This window comes from Budorcas taxicolor, chromosome 14, assembly GCF_023091745.1.
Source record: "Budorcas taxicolor isolate Tak-1 chromosome 14, Takin1.1, whole genome shotgun sequence".
Taxonomy (NCBI): domain Eukaryota; kingdom Metazoa; phylum Chordata; class Mammalia; order Artiodactyla; family Bovidae; genus Budorcas; species Budorcas taxicolor.
Genome location: NC_068923.1, coordinates 18,246,884 through 18,263,885, shown reverse-complemented (window position 1 = coordinate 18,263,885; position 17,002 = coordinate 18,246,884). Strand labels below are relative to the sequence as shown.

The 17,002-nt window shown below is 42.5% G+C and overlaps 1 non-coding gene across 1 annotated transcript; it reads right to left on the bottom strand.

The window, feature by feature from the left end:
* Positions 1–2,516: 2,516 nt before the first annotated feature.
* TRNAC-GCA (transfer RNA cysteine (anticodon GCA)) lies at positions 2,517–2,588 on the bottom strand. Its single transcript has one exon. It is a non-coding gene; the product is annotated as a tRNA-Cys (tRNA).
* Positions 2,589–17,002: the final 14,414 nt, after the last annotated feature.

The following is a 17,002-nucleotide window of genomic DNA, read 5'->3' as shown; positions in this document are numbered from 1 at the left end:
TGGGCTGTTTGGCTGAGGACAAGCCCTGGTTGGTCAACTGCCTGTGATCACCAGGCTTGGGCTGAAATGCACTGAGCCCAGACGCTCCTCTTTAGGCAGAGGCTGAATGCAGGGGTGGGGCTCTCTGATTAAGGAGCACAGAGCAGGAACCCAGCTCATCTCTCTCTCCACTCAGTTTATTGCCAAAAGGCACAGAGAAATGTTTTTCAAAGGGTAAAAGCTATTTGGGCAGTTGACCTGTAAAAAGAGGAGGATAAAACTCTTGGACTGATCCCTGTCATCCGATGTCCTGAAATTTGGTCTATTATTTTAAGAAAAAAATCAAAGCACGGTTACAGCCATGAAAAGAGCTTTCTCACCAACCTAACTGATCTCAGAGGTATACAAATTCAAATTCTGAGATGGTAACTGATTTCCCTGGGGTCATCTAGTAAATTAGGGAGAAAAAAGACCAGGAACATAATCCCTTGCCCCTCTACTGTCTGTATTTTACTAGCCTGCAGTGAAAACTGGAAAATCTATTAAAGAGACAGACCCACCATAATACATAGCACAGGAGATCATTTAGAGCCTAAACTAATAATTTCAACACAGCAAGCTAGGTAATAAAAGTTGTGTGTGATGACGGCTTGTGGAACTTTTAGACAAGGTCATGGGTGGCCAATTCATCCCCTAGTCCCCATAGGAGCAGGATCCGTTTCTACAGAGGGGACAAATACACCCATGAATGGTACCCATGAAAGTTCATGCCATCACTCTCTGAAATTGTAGGGCACCAGAGCTGAAAATAATGTGGGCTCGAAATCTGTAAGGAGTAACAATCAGATCTTGACTTGGCAGCCCATAAGTGCTGCAAGGTAGCCTGGCCCAGGAACTTGATCTCTGGAATCCTCAGTGTGCTTATTATAATAGCGCAGGCTCTGCAAAGTGATTGTAAGGATTTATTCATTCAGTGACCATGAAATGAAATTACATCAATGCACAAATGTCATATAGTCGTTCAATAAAAAAGAGTTCTTTTCGAATTTTCCCCTAACATCTGAAAAGAAAGCTTGATAGAACACACACTGTAGGCTTACATGCTGTGTGCTAAGCCACTTCAGTTGTGTTTGACAATTTAAGAGCCTATGGACAGTAGAACCCGCCAGGCTCCTCTGTCCAGGGGAGTCTCCAGGCAAGAATACTGGAGTGGGTTGCCATGCCCTCCTCCAGGGGGTCGTCCCGACCCACGGATCAAACCCACGTCTCTTACATCTCGTGCATTGGCAGGCGGGATCTTTACCACTAGTGCCACCTGGGAAACCCCCCAGCCCCCCAGGAGACAGGCTTGGAGACCGTTTGTATGGGGTCTTCGTCTGGCTCTTCTTTTCTAGGAATCCCTGTTCATCAAGATTGTGGACTCAGAGCTCCATCTCGTGGGCATCTGTGGACTTTCCCTTTCTTTCTCCAGACTAGAAAGTCTAACAAGGTAAAGGCATCCTCTCTGCAGAGACGGAAGATACAGACCAAAAAACAGCCCCCTGACCTCAAGAAGTAAAATCCTTCTGGGAGAGAAGTCCAGGTCTGTGGCTTGCTAATAGAGAAAGAGAAGCCCAGAAGCCAGGAAAGCTTCAAGAAAAGTATTTCCAACTCACTGGGGAAATGTGTTTAGAGGAGTGATTGAGGCTTCCTGGAGGAGATGGCAGATCACAATAATACAGACAACAAGTACTGTGCACTGTTCTGGCCCCGCATTCTTCTAAATACTTTGCATGTACCAACCCATTTAATCTTCACAAAAATACAGTGAGTACCTAGGGAAAGCTAGTCTTCAAATCCAGGTGGTCTGACTCTCACATTCAACTTCTAAGCACTCAGCAACAAATGGTAGCTTCTACCAACTGCATCAGTTCAGTTCAGTCACTCAGTCGATGTTCGATTCTTTGCGGTCCCATGGACTACAGCACACCAGACTTCCCTATCCTTCACCAACTCCTGGAACTTACTCAAATTCATGTCCATCGAGTCGGTGATGCCATCCCACCCTCCCATCCTCTGTTGTCCCCCTCTCCTCCTGCTTTCAATAGTTCCTAGCATCAGGGTCTCTTCAAATGAGTCAATTCTTCACATGAGGTGGCCAAAGTATTGGAGTTTCAGCTTCAGCATTAGTCCTTCCAGTGAATATTCAGGACTGATTTCCCCTAGGATTGACTGGTTTGATCTCCTTGCAGTCCAAGAGACTCTCAAGAGTCTTCTCCAACACCACAGTTAAAAAGCTTCAATTCTTCAGCACTCAGCCTTCTTTATGGTCCAACTGTCACACCTATACGTAACTACTGGAAAAATCATAGCCTTGACTAGATGGACCTTTGTTGGCAAAGTAATGTCTCCACTGCACAGTGAAAGTGAAAGTGAAGTCACTCAATCATGTCCGACACTGCGACCCCATGGACTGTAGCCTATCAGGCTCCTCCATCCATGGGGATTTTCCAGGCAAGAGTGCTGGAGTGGATTGCCATTTCCTTCTCCAGGGGATCTTCCCAACCCAGGAATCGAACCCGGGTCTCCTGCATTGCAGGCAGATGCTTTACCATCTGAGCCACCAGGGAAGCTCACTGCATAGCAGTCTGCATTTCAAATTAAAGATAGAAATTGAGATAAGCTAACATCCAAGTTCTTGACTCCAAATGCCATGATTTCATAGGAAAGAAACTACATTTGTTCAACCCAGCCATGGCCAATGGATCGGATCTAAAGATATAATTGTGAGCAGATGAGATGGTGAGACTGGTTTGGAAGTGAAGTTACATTCCATGGGGAGGAAGTGATCTGGGTAAAATATGGCTGTAGAAATAAACAGTGATTGAGGGAAAGGGTGGCTGCTGATGAAGGGTGATCGTGTCACTAGGTCCCATGGAGACTGATGTAGCAGGAAGAATGGGAGGCATGTTTGCAGAGTCCTGATGGTCAGGCTCTGCGGGGAGGGGAGGGGCACTGGAGACTGAGGCGTGGATTCAAGGTTGCATATCGGCTTTTCAGGAGCTAGGACCTCAGATAAACTGGGCATTTACCAACTGGGCATCAGAACCCCAAACTCAGACAGTGGCTTCTGACATGGGGAACATCCTGGTGAAATCCAGGGACAGCAGCAAGGAGGAGGTGTTAGATAAAGAAGGAGGGCCGGGGGGGAAAGGAATGGGAGACGGAACAAATGGACTTCTGTGCCTCAACGGAAGATTTTCATTCTGAATGTGACAGAAAAGCATCCAAAGGTTTGGGGTAGGAGAGTGGTGTGGTATGATCTATGTTTTTAAAAGATTTCACTTACAACAGTATGTCTGAATCTGACAACTACATTGTACAGGGAAGAAAATCACAGCGGCAAAGGATAAGTGCTAAATTCCTTCTTTCAAAGTGGGCATAACTCTTCTTTGCTCTCAGAAGTCAGGGTGCTGGTTGCTGTGGAGAATAGCTGGTGTCTGGCAGGAGCAGGAAGAAGTTTGAGGACCGAGAAGTAGGTTCTCCTTCTTCGTCTGGAAGCCAATTGTAAGAGGTGTTCCATTTGTAAAACTTCATCAAGCTGGGGGCTTGTTGTATGTGTACTCTTTTTGTATTATATGTTAATATGAAGTTCAAAAGGAGATATTCCTCTGGGTCATATGTGGGTAAGAGATGGCAGAGCAATCAGACAGGAAGCCCATTAAGAGGCAAACTCGGTCAACTTGGTGATAGATGGTGGGGGATGGGTCTAGGTTTTCTGGCTGCAAGTGATAAAAGAAAAGTGAAAGTGAAGTCACTCAGTCGTGTTTGACTCTTTGCGACCCCATGGACTGTAGACCACCAGGCTCCTCCATCCATGGAATTTTCTAGGCAAGAGTAATGGAGTGGGTTGTCATTTCCTTTTCCAGGGGGTCTTCCCAACTCAGGGATTGAACTCTGGTCTCCAGTGTTACAGGCAGATGCCTTACCATCTGAGCCACCAGGAAATCGCTAGTGGTAAGAAGCTGTCAAAGTCATTCTCCCCACCTCCATCCCCTTCATCACCTATTCCAAGCCACCATCATCAGCCACATACCCTACACACAGCCTTATTGTCAGGAACTTGGAGAAAATCTGAAAACTGCTTCTCTAACCTATATATACCATTTCTAAGTATTTTTAGTGTGAAACCAAGACCACTGGAAAGGAGACATTACTTTTCACAAATGGGCTGGAACTTAAAGAGATGAGAATTTGTCCTAGATATCGGTGTTCTTACAAACCATGTCAATGACTCAGAGCTGCAGGCTATAACTATTAGTTTGAATGAATATATCATACTTTCATACATGTGAAAGCTCCTAATTGGTTCCCAGAATATAGGGAGCATAACTTCTGGTTCTGAGGATGAAAAGAAAGCCAGTGGACTGTAATGATTCAGCAAACTCTTGCGTTGAGTATTTTTCCTCTCACTTTCTTATGAGCAGAGAGCTCAAACGTAGTAGGTACACAGAGCAGGTTATCATTAATCAAAAGGAAAGGAAGTGTGTCCTAATGACGATCTCACAAACAGCTCCTAAAGAATGATCATCCGTTATACAAATCACAGCCTCTCTCCTCTCGGTAAATGAAACAGACAAAAGTGAAATAGCCATCTAACAGCAGTCCCTTTTATTTCCACCTAATAAAGTAAGGTCTATGATATGTCTTGTCTTATGATGCATACAATTTAAGCAGTTGTAAGTCTGGGCCCCTGCAATCAAGCTGAATAAATCTAATCTAAGTTTTCCCAAAGTAGCTTAAAAGGGTGTGTTTTGAAAATGGACTCGTTTGGAAAAATGCTAGGTGAGCATAAATTAAAGAGGATTATTATTCCCAGGGTGCTGTGGAGTAAGGCACATTTTGACTCTCCTGATAGCTCAGCTGGTAAAGAATCCGCCTGCAATGCAGGAGACCTCAGTTCCATCCCTGGGTTGGGAAGATCCCCCGGAGAAGGGAAAGGCTACCCACTCCAGTATCCTGGCCTGGAGAATTCCATGGACTGCATAGTCCATGGGGTCACAAAGGGTCAGACACAACTGAGTGGCTTTTGCTCTCACTTGCTTTCCAAAGGGGAACGTGTTTTCTTCCCATCAAACTGACTACAGGACTTTCAATCCTGTGTGCATCATCTTTTAGGGTTAATGTTTCCTGAAACCCACTAACACTTAGCTCTTTGGAATACATTTTGTCAGTGACACAAATATCTCTGCTGCTACTGCTGCTGCTAAGTTGCTTCAGTCGTATCCAACTCCTTGCGACCCCATAGACGGAAGCCCACCAGGCTCCCCAGGCCCTGGGATTCTCCAGGCAAGAACACTGGAGTGGGTTGCCATTTCCTTCTCCAATGCAAGAAAGTAAACAGTGAAAGTGAAGTCACTCAGTTGTGTCTGACTATTAGCGACCCCACGGACTGCAGCCTACCAGGCTCCTCCGCCCATGGGATTTTCCAGGCAAGAGTACTGGAGTGGGTGCCATTGCCTTCTCCGCAAGTATCTCTAATCTCATATTAAAACTAAAATAGTCATTACTAAATGTACCGACCAGCATTTAGTTCATAGGGCCTGAGATGCAAAGTATGGTAGAAATCATTGCATGTAAACCTTCGCTCTTGCAGATAAGGTATGAGCTCCAGGTTAATGCAAGGACTTGTCCACATTCAGCACTGCTGTGGCAGAGTCAGGCTGGATCCCAAGTTTCCTGTCTGTGGCCAGTAGAATTTCCGACTCCCCAGTTTTAGTGGCATCTTTGAATAGTTCTATATTGAAAAGGACAATAATGCAGAATTAAGGTTCTATAATTTAAAACTGTAAGTCACCTGAATGACAAACTGACCCAATCATTCAACAGTGTTAACTTTAGATAAAACATATGAAGTCTCTAAATCAGTTTCTGCATTTATAAAAATGTTGAAAATAATGTTAATAGTCATCTACAAAAGTATGACCAACACTTTTATGAAATGGATATAAGAATATTTGAGTGAAGCATGTGGCACTATCTGACACATAATATGTACAAAAAAATATTCCTTAAAAGTAATAGAGGTAATATTTAAGAAAATGATAACATAAAATCTGGTGGATAAACCTGCTTGTGGTTGATAAACCCTATACACACATTTGGAATGAATTTAAGGACAGATCAATGGAATTCAATTTGAACAATGGAGAGAAAATACACTGGAAAAACAAATGAACAGAATTTCATGGACCTTTGAAATAATAACAAAGGGGCCTAACATTCATATTACTGGAGTGTCATAAGGATAGGGGAGAGAGAGAGAGAAGGATGAAAATTTATGTAAATAAATATCTGCACCCTTCTGCGAGGAGCTACCCTGCCTCCGAGGTCAGGGGTGGCGGCCGGGAGGAGACACCCTGCGTCCGAGGTCAGGGGTGGTGGCCGAGAGGAGCTACCCTGCATCCGAGGTCAGTGGCCGCTGGGAGGAAACAACCCGGGTCCAAGGTCAAGGCGGTGGCCGAGAGGAGCTACCCCGCGTCCGAGGTCAGTGGCTGCCGGGAGAAGCCACCTTGTGCCCGAGGCCAGGGACGGTGACCCTGAGGAGCCACCCAAAGCCCGAGGCCACGGCTGGCGGCCGGGAGGAGCACCCGAGGAGCGGTGGCTGCACACGCACAGGAGGGCCTAAGGAGCTATCCCACGATGAAGGTCAGGAACGGCAGCAGTAAGGAGATACCCCTCGTCCAAGGTAAGGAGCAGCGGCAGTGCTTTGCTGGAGCAGCTGTGAAGAGATACCCCACACCCAAGGTAAGAGAAACCCAAGTAAGATGGTAGGTGTTGCAAGAGGGCAGACACACTGAAACAATACTCACAGAAAACTAGTCAATCTAATCACACTAGGACCACAGCCTGGTCTAACTCAATGAAACCAAGCCATGCCTGCGGGGCAACCCAAGACGGGCAGGTCATGGTGGAGTGGTCTGACAGAACCTGGTCTACTGGAGAAGGGAATGGCAAGCCACTTCAGTATTCTTGCCTTGAGAACCCCATGAACAGTATGAAAAGGCAAAATGATAGGATACCGAAAGAGGAACTCCCCAGGTCAGTAGGTGCCCAAAATGCTACTGGAGATCAGTGGAGAAATAACTCCAGAAAGAATGAAGGGATGGAGCCAAAGCAAAAACAATACCCAGTTGTGGATGTGACTGGTGATAGAAGCAATATCCGATGCTGTAAACAGCAACATTGCATAGGAACCTGGAATGTCAGGTCCATGAATCAAGGCAAATTGGAAGTGGTCAAACAAGAGATGGCAAGGGTGAACGTCGACATTCTAGGAATCAGCGAACTAAAATGGACTGGAATGGGTGAATTTAACTCAGATGACCATTATATCTACTACTGCGGGCAGAAATCCCTCAGAAGAAATGGAGTAGCCATCATGGTCAACAAGAGTACGAAATGCAGTACTTGGAGGCAATCTCAAAAACAACAGAATGATCTCTGTTCGTTTCCAAGGCAAACCATTCAATATCACAGTTATCCAAGTCTATGCCCCAACCAGTAACGCTGAAGAAACTGAAGTTGAACGGTTTTACGAAGACCTACAAGACCTTTTAGAACTAACACCAAAAAAGATGTCCTTTTCATTATAGGGGACTGGAATGCTAAAGTAGGAAGTCAAGAAACACCTGGAGTAACAGGCAAATTTAGCCTTGGAATGTGGAATGAAGCAGGGCAAAGATTAAAGAGTTTTGCCAAGAAAATGCACTGGTCATAGCAAACACCCTCTTCCAACAACACAGGAGAAGACTCTACACATGGACATCACCAGATGGTCAACACCAAAATCAGATTGATTATATTCTTTGCAGGCAAAAATGGAGAAGCTCTATACAGTCAACAAAAACAAGACCACGAGCTGACTGTGGCTCAGATCATGAACTCCTTATTGCGAAATTCAGACTTAAATTGAAGAAAGTAGGGAAAACCACTAGACCATTCAGGTATGGCCTAAATCAAATCCCTTATGATTATACAGTGGAAGTGAGAAATAGACTTAAGGGCCTAGATCTGATAGACAGAGTGCCTGATGAACTATGGATGGAGGTTCGTGACATTGTGCAGGAGACAGGGATCAAGACCATCCCCATGGAAAAGAAATGCAAACAAGCAAAATGGCTGTCTGGGGAGGCCTTACAAATAACTGTGAAGAGAAGAGAGGCGAAAAGCAAAGGAGGAAAGGAAAGATACAAGCATCTGAATGCAGAGTTCCAAAGAATAACAAGGAGAGATAAGAAAGCCTTCTTCAATGATCAATGCAAAGAAATAGAGGAAAACAACAGAATGGGAAAGACTAGAGATCTCTTCAAGAAAATTAGAGATACCAAGGGAACATTTCATGCAAAGATGGGCTCAATAAAGGACAGAAATGGTATGGACCTCACAGAAGCAGAAGATATTAAGAAGAGGTGGCAAGAATACACAGAAGAACTGTACAAGAAAGATCTTCACGACCCAGATAATCATGATGATGTGATCACTAATCTAGAGCCAGACATCTTGGAAAGTGAAGTCAAGTGGGCCTTAGAAAGCATCACTATGAACAAAGCTAGTGGAGGTGACAGAATTCCAGTTGAGCTGTTTCAAATCCTAAAAGATGATGGTATGAAAGTGCTGCACTCAATATGCCAGCAAATTTGGAAAACTCAGCAGTGGCCACAGGACTGGAAAAGGTCAGTTTTCATTCCAATTCCAAATAAAGGCAATGCCAAAGAATGGTCAAACTACCACACAATTGCACTCATCTCACATGCTAGTAAAGTCATGCTCAAAATTCTCCAAGCCAGGCTTCAGCAATACGTGAACTGTGAACTCCCTGATGTTCAAGCTGGTTTTAGAAAAGGTAGAGGAACCACAGATCAAGCTGGATCATGGAAAAAGTGAGAGAGTGCCAGAAAATCAATTTCTGCTTTATTGACTATGCCAAAGCCTTTGACTGTGTGGATCACAATAAACTGTGGAAAATTCTGAAAGAGATGGGAATACCAGACCACCTAACCTGCCTCTTGAGAAATCTGTATGCAGGTCAGGAAGCAACAGTTAGAACTGGACATGGAACAACAGACTGGTTCCAAATAGGAAAAGGAGTATGTCAAGGCTGTATATTGTCACCCTGCTTATTTAACTTCTATGCAGAGTACATCATGAGAAATGCTGGACTGGAAGAAACACAAGTTGGAATCAAGATTGCCAGGAGAAATATCAATAACCTCAGATATGCAGATGAAACCACCCTTATGGCAGAAAGTGAAGAGGAGCTAAAAGCCTCTTGATGAAAGTGAAAGAGGAGAGTGAAAAAGCTGGCTTAAAACTCAACGTTCAGAAAACGAAGATCATGGCATCTGGTCCCATCACTTCATGGGAAATAGATGGGGAAACACTGGAAACAGTGTCAGACTTTATTTTTTTGGGCTCCAAAATCACTGCAGATGGTGACTGCAGCCATTAAATTAAAAGACGCTTACTCCTTGGAAGAAAAGTTATGACCAACCTAGATAGTATATTCAAAAGCAGAGACATTACTTTGCCAACAAAGGTCTGTCTAGTCAAGGCTATGGTTTTTCCTGTGGTCATGTATGGAGGTGAGAGTTGGACTGTGAAGAAGGCTGAGTGCCAAAAAATTGATGCTTTTGAACTGTGGTGTTGGAGAAGACTCTTGAGAGTCCCTTGGACTGCAAGGAGATCAACCCTGGGAATTCTTTGGAAGGAATGATGCTAAAGCTGAAACTCCAGTACTTTGGCCACCTCATGCAAAGAGTTGACTCATTGGGAAAGACTCTGATGCTCGGAGGGATTGGGGGCAGGAGGAGAAGGGGATGACCGAGGATGAGATGGCTGGATGGCATCACGGACTTAATGGACATGAGTCTGAGTGAATTCCAGGAGATGGTGATGGACAGGGAGGTCTGGCATGCTCGATTCATGGGGTCGCAAAGAGTCGGACACGACTTAGCGACTGAACTGAACTGCACCCTTCCCAAAGTGGCAAAAGAAACCTGCAGATTCAAGAATATAAGAAAACCCTAAATTGGACAAACACAAAGAAACCCATGCCAACACATATCATAATTAAACTTCTGAAAATTAAAGACAAGAAAATTTGAAAGCAGTCAGGGAGAAATGATAAATTATATCCAGCAGATCCCTTATATGAAACCATGGACACAGGAAAGGAAGAAAAAAATAGAAAATATGAACATTTTCCAATGAAGGCAAATTAGGAGAATTTTTGTTAATAATCATATCCTTAAAGAATATTCTCTGAACAGGAAGGAATGTTAAGAGAAGTTTGGAACTAAAGAAAGGAAACAAAAATACATCAGAGTGAGTAAATGTAATTGACCATCATCCTGTGAGCTTCTTAAATCTTATTTAATAGTAGAAGCAAAAGTTACAACACCATTAGACATGGTGTTCAATGTATCTAGAGGAAATACTTAATGTGACTGTATTTTAAGGTCCAGAGAGCAAAAGATCCTACGTGAGAGTGAGCTTTCAAGTGGTAAAATATAAACAGGTTAGCAGACCTGGGCATGTGATTACAATAACCACTACACACTAATAAAAATATGCCAATTAATATGTTAAAATACTATAAACTAGTCAAGATAGAATTCTTAAAAAAACATGACCCACAGAAAGGCAAAAAAGGGGAAAGAAAGAAATGAGAAACAAAGACAACATACTACAAACAGATAATAAAATGGCAAACTCAAACCCTGCCTCTCAATAATCACCTTGAAATTAAAAGATCTAAATATAAAAGTTGAAAGACAGGGATTGACAGAATTAAATGGAAGAAATTTTAGAGTCAAAGGAAATCACAGAACATTCGATGACATGTAAGATGTACACAAGAGAAGACTCTACACATGGACATCACCAGATGGTTGACATCGAAATCAGATGGATTATATTCTTTGCAGCCAAAGATGGAGAAGTTCTATACAGTCAGGAAAAACAAGACTGGAAGCTGACTGTGGTTCAGATCATGAACTCCTTATTGCGAAATTCAGACTTAAGTTGAAGAAAGTGGAGAGAAGCACTAGACCATTCAGGTATGACCTCAATCAAATCCCTTATGATTATACAGTGGAAGTGAGAAATAGATTTAAGGGACTAGCTCTGATAGACAGAGTGCCTGATGAACTATGGATGGAGGTTCGTGACATTGTACACTTGACAGGGATCAAGACCATCCCCATGGAAAAGAAATGCAAAAAAGCAAAATGGCTGTCTGAGGAGGCCTTACAAATAGCTGTGAAAAGAAGAGAAGTGAAAAGCAAAGGAGAAAAGGAAAGATAAAAGCATCTGAATGCAGAGTTCCAAAGAATAGCAAGAAGAGATAAGAAGGCCTTCCTCAATGATCAATGCAAAGAAATAGAAGAAAACAACAGAATGGGAAAGACTAGAGATCTCTTCAAGAAAATTAGAGATACCAAGGGAACATTTCATGCAAAGATGGGCTCAATAAAGGACAGAAATGGTATGGACCTAACAGAAGCAGAAGATATTAAGAAGAGGTGGCAAGAATACACAGAAGAACTATACAAAAAAGATCTTCACGACCCAGATAATCACGATGGTATCATCACTCACCTAGAGCCAGATATCCTGGAATGTGAAGTCAAGTGGGCCTTAGGAAGCATCACTACGAACAAAGCTAGTGGAGGTGATGGAATTCCAGTTGAGCTGTTTCAAATCCTAAAAGATGATGCTATGAAAGTGCTGCACTCAATATGCCAGCAAATTTGGACAACTCAGCAGTGGCCACAGGACTGGAAAAGGTCAGTTTTCATTCCAGTCTCAAAAAAAAGGCAATGTTACAGAATGTTCAAACTACCGCACAATTGCATTCATCTCACATGCTAGTAAAGTCATGCTCAAAATTCTCCAAGCCAGGCTTCAGCAATACGTGAACCATGAACTTCCAAATGTTCAAACTGGCTTTAGAAAAGGCAGAGAAACCAGAGATCAGATTGTCAACATCCGCTGGATCACCAAAAAAAAAAGAGAGTTCCAGAAAAACATCTATTTCTGCTTTATTGACTATGCCAAAGCCTTTGACTGTGTGGATCACAATAAACTGTGGAAAATTCTGAAAGAGATGGGAATACTAGACCACCTGACCTGCCTCTTGAGAAACCTATATGCAGGTCAGGAAGCAACAGTTAGAACTGGACATGGAACAACAGACTGGTTCCAAATAGGAAAAGGAGTATGTCAAGGCTGTATATTGTCACCCTGCTTATTTAACTTTTATGCAGAGTACATCATGAGAAACACTGGGCTAGAAGAAGCACAAGCTGAGATCAAGATTGCCAGGAGAAATATCAATAACCTCAGATATGCAGATGACACCACCCTTATGGCAGAAAGTGAAGTGGAACTAAAAAGCCTCTTGATGAAAGTGAAAGAAGAGAGTGAAAAAGTTGGCTTAAAGCTCAACATTCAGAAAACGAAGATCATGGCATCCAGTCCCGTCACTTCATGGGAAATAGATGGGAAAACAGTGGAAACAGTGTCAGACTTTATTTTGGGGGGCTCCAGAATCACTGCAGATGGTGATTGCAGCCATGAAGTGAAAAGACACTTACTCCTTGGAAAGAAAGTTATGACCAACCTAGACAGCATATTAAAAACAGAGACATTATTTTGCCAATAAAGGTCCATCTAGTTAAGGCTATGGTTTTTCCAATGATCATGTATGGATGTGAGAGTTGGACTGTGCAGAAAGCTGAGCGCCGAAGAATTGATGCTTTTGAACTGTGGTGTTGGAGAAGACTCTTGAGAGTCCCTTGGACTGCAAGGAGGTCCAACTAGTCCATCCTATAGGAGATCAGTCCTGGGTGTTCATTGGAAGGACTGATGCTGAGGTGAAACTCCAATATTTTGGCCACCTCATGTGAAGAGTTGACTCAATGGAGAAGACCCTGATGCTGGGAGGGATTCGGGGGCAGGAGGAGAAGGGGATGACAGAGGATGAGATGGCTGGATGACATCATTGACTCGATGGAAGTGAGTCTGAGTGAACTCCGGGAGTTGGTGATGGACAGGGAAGCCTGGTGTGCAGCGATTCATGGGGTCGCAGAGTCGGACACGAGTGAGTGACTGAACTGAACTGAAGATGTACATAAGGTTGAAAGAGCAGGGAGACAGTAGAAATCAATGAATCCAAATTGGAGGCTGAAGCTTGGAATTTTGTGTTAGTTTATGTATTTTGAATTTTATTCTAAAGGTGATGAGTAGCTCATCAAGATGTGTGGGTTTGTGTTGTTTGTCTGTGTGAGAGAGAGAGAGAGTGGGGAGAGAAGATGTTATGATATCTATATTTTTAAACTTAATTGGAGAATGAATTGAAAGATGCAAGTACAGAAGAAGAAAGATCAGTTAGGTAGTTACCATGATACTTCATTCTAAACAATTACATTGCTTAGCATAGGAGATGGCTAAGACTAGGGGAGGAATGGCTGAAACTGTTTAGTAATTGGATCCGAGATCCTGAAGCAAACACTGACAGCCTCTTGAATTTGGATTTCTTTAATCTTTTTATCTCTTCCATCTTTTAAGTCATGGTTGAAAACATCTGTCTATATTCCTATTTTTCAAAGGTATTAGTCATGGCTCTTTGTAAGAATATTGTAAATCAGTACATTATTGTTCAAAAATCTCTGAGTTTATGCATCCATGCACACAGAGAGAGAGAAAGAGAGAGAGCTATGGCATGCACACACAGATTTGAACAAAGGCAGGAAACAATATTTAACTTTCCTAATGGGGTTGCACAGAGTTGGACACAACTGAAGTGACTTAGCAGCAACTGGGATATGCCAGCAAATGTGGAAAACTCAGCTGTGGCCACAGGACTGGAAAAGGTCAGTTTTCATTCCAATCCCAAAGAAAAGCAATGCCAAAGAATGCTCAAACTACCACACAATTGCACTCATCTCACATGCTAGTAAAGTCATGCTCAAAATTCTCCAAGCCAGGCTTCAGCAATACATGAACTGTGAACTTCCAGATGTTCAAGCTGGTTTTAGAAAAGGCAGAGGAACCAGAGATCAAATTGCCAACATCTGCTGGATCATCAAAAAGGCAAGAGAGTTCCAGAAAAACATCTATTTCTGCTTTATTGACTATGCCAAAGCCTTTGACTGTGTGGATCACAATAAACTGTGGAAAATTCTGAAAGAGATGGGAATACCAGACCACCTGACCTGCCTCTTGAGAAACCTGTATGCAGGTCAGGAAGCAACAGTTAGAACTGGACATGGAACAACAAACTCGTTCCAAATAGGAAAAGGACTACGTCAAGGCTGTATATTGTCACCCTGCTTATTTAACTTCTATGTAGAGTACATCATGAGAAACGCTGGGCTGGAAGAAACACAAGCTGGAATCAAGTTTGCCGGGAGAAATATCAATAACCTCAGATATGCAGATGACACCACCCTTATGGCAGAAAGTGAAGAGGAACTAAAAAGCCTCTTGATGAAAGTGAAAGAAGAGAGTGAAAAAGTTGGCTTAAAGCTCAACGTTCAGAAAACGAAGATCATGGCATCCAGTCCCGTCACTCCATGGGAAATAGAAGGGGAAACAGTGGAAACCGTGTCAGACTTTATTTTTCTGGGCTCCAAAATCACTGCAGATGGTGATTGTAGCCATGAAATTAGAAGATGCTTACTCCTTGGAAGGAAAGTTATGACCAACCTAGATAGCATATTGAAAAGCAGAGACATTACTTTGCCAACAAAGGTTCATCTAGTCAAGGCTATGGTTTTTCCAGTGGTCATGTATGGAGGTGAGAGTTGGACTGTGAAGAAGGCTGAGCACCAAAGAATTGATGCTTTTGAACTGTGGTGTTGGGGAAGACTCTTGAGAGTCCCTTGGACTGCAAGGAGATCCAACCAGTCCATTCTGAAGGAGATCAGCCCTGGGTGTTTTTTGGAAGGAATGATGCTAAAGCTGAAACTCCAATTCTTAGGCCACTTCATGCGAAGAGTTGACTCATTGGAAAAGACTCTGATGCTGGGAGGGATTGGGGGCAGGAGGAGAAGGGGACGACAGAGGATGAGATGGCCAGATGGCATCACCGACTCATGGACATGAGTTTGAGTGAACTCCGGGAGTTGGTGATGGACAGGGAGGCCTGGTGTGCTGCAATTCATGGGGTCGCAAAGAGTCGGACACGACTGAGCGACTGAACTGAAATGTACACTCATATTGTTTATTCCTACTTCAATCCATTTCATCCCATTTCTATCTCATAGCATTCCATTGTGTTAAATTAACAATAGTGTTTCAAACCTAAACAGGCTTCACTGTATCCTAGTCACTAGAAACTTTCTACTCATTGTTTGAAAAAAATATTGCCAAAGGCCATGCCCATATATTTTGTGCACCTCCATCAGCATGAGAGATTGAACACAATGGCCAAGGGCTCCCTTCTAGCTCCACCCCCATTTTCAGAACCAATTGCCTCAGCTCTTAAGAGTTGTGACATATTTATAAGGTAGCCGACAAAAAGCGACTGTTGAGCCTGAATCGGATTTAAGCATAGTTTACCTCCAACAATGACAAGTCACTACTTTCAGCATGATGAGCACAATGAGGAGACAAATGTGTTGAGCGCTGATTCTGCTCTCTGGGGGAGAAAGGACAATTTCCTTGTTCTTTTTTAATTCAGCAGTGGATTTTCCAGACATAATTATTTGGTCTCTACTCTGTGCTTTCTGCCAGCAACTCTCAAAATGTGTTCTGTGGGACAGTAGTTCCCTGGCACATATATGTGTGTCATAAGACAGAAAGGTTTCTCAGCCAAACTGCCTTGAGAAAGTCTGGGCCAAATAATGATAAAGCAGCTTGCTACTGCAGAACTCCTTAGAGCTTTCAATACACTACATATGTATAGTTTACATGTAGAACTTTCAATAAGCTATATATGTAGTTTATTATTATAGATTATATATAATAAATAATATATTATAAATATATAATATATATTATTTATATTATAAATTATATTATATATAAAATATATAGTTTATAATTATATATGTAGAGATTTTAATAAACTACATATGTAATTTACTCTAGCATTTTATTATATATAATATACATTTATATAAAATATATATATATCTTCCTATAAATTCTTGATTCTGTATCTAACTTGAACTATCTATCTGAATATATAAGAAGCATCTTCAACTTTAACATGGACAAAACAAACATTTTGATTCTTCTTTCTGCAATGCTCAATCTTCTTCTTGAATTCTTCCTTATTGGCAATACCATTTTCCAGGTGCTTAGGTTAAAATCTTTAGTATTATCTTTGACTACCCTCTTTCTGAGATATAAACTCAAAAAATTAAATTTCTGCCATTTCATACATTCAAAATAAACCTCAAATCCACCCCATCTGAATTAGACTAAATTACCATCATTTCTAGCCTGTGCTAGTAAAATAACTTCTAAATGGTCCCCCTACTTCTAGAATTGATCTTTTTTGATTAATTTTTACTGGAATATAGTTGATTTTTTACTGGAGTACAGAGGAGAAGGGGATGACAGAAGACAGGATGGTTGAATGGCTTCACCAGCTCTATGGACATGAATCTGAGCAACGTCCAGGAGATAGTGAAGGACAGGGAAGCCTGGCACACTGCCATCCATAGGGTCACAGAGTCGGACACGACTGAGTGACTGAACAACAACAGCAAGTTGCTTTGCAATGTTCTGTCAGTTTCTGCTGCAGGATGAAGGGAATCAGCTGTATGTTTACATAGATCCCCTGTCTTTGGGGGCTCTGCTTCCCATTTAAGTCACCCCAGAGCACTGAGTAGGGATTGGCACACATGCATTGCTGACACTATGGACAACACAGAACTGACTCACTTCCCTGTGTGCTCCATGTGGGACTTGGAGGGGAGTCCTTTCACGATGTAAGTCAGCCCATTTCTACTCCTCTAATCATAATCTT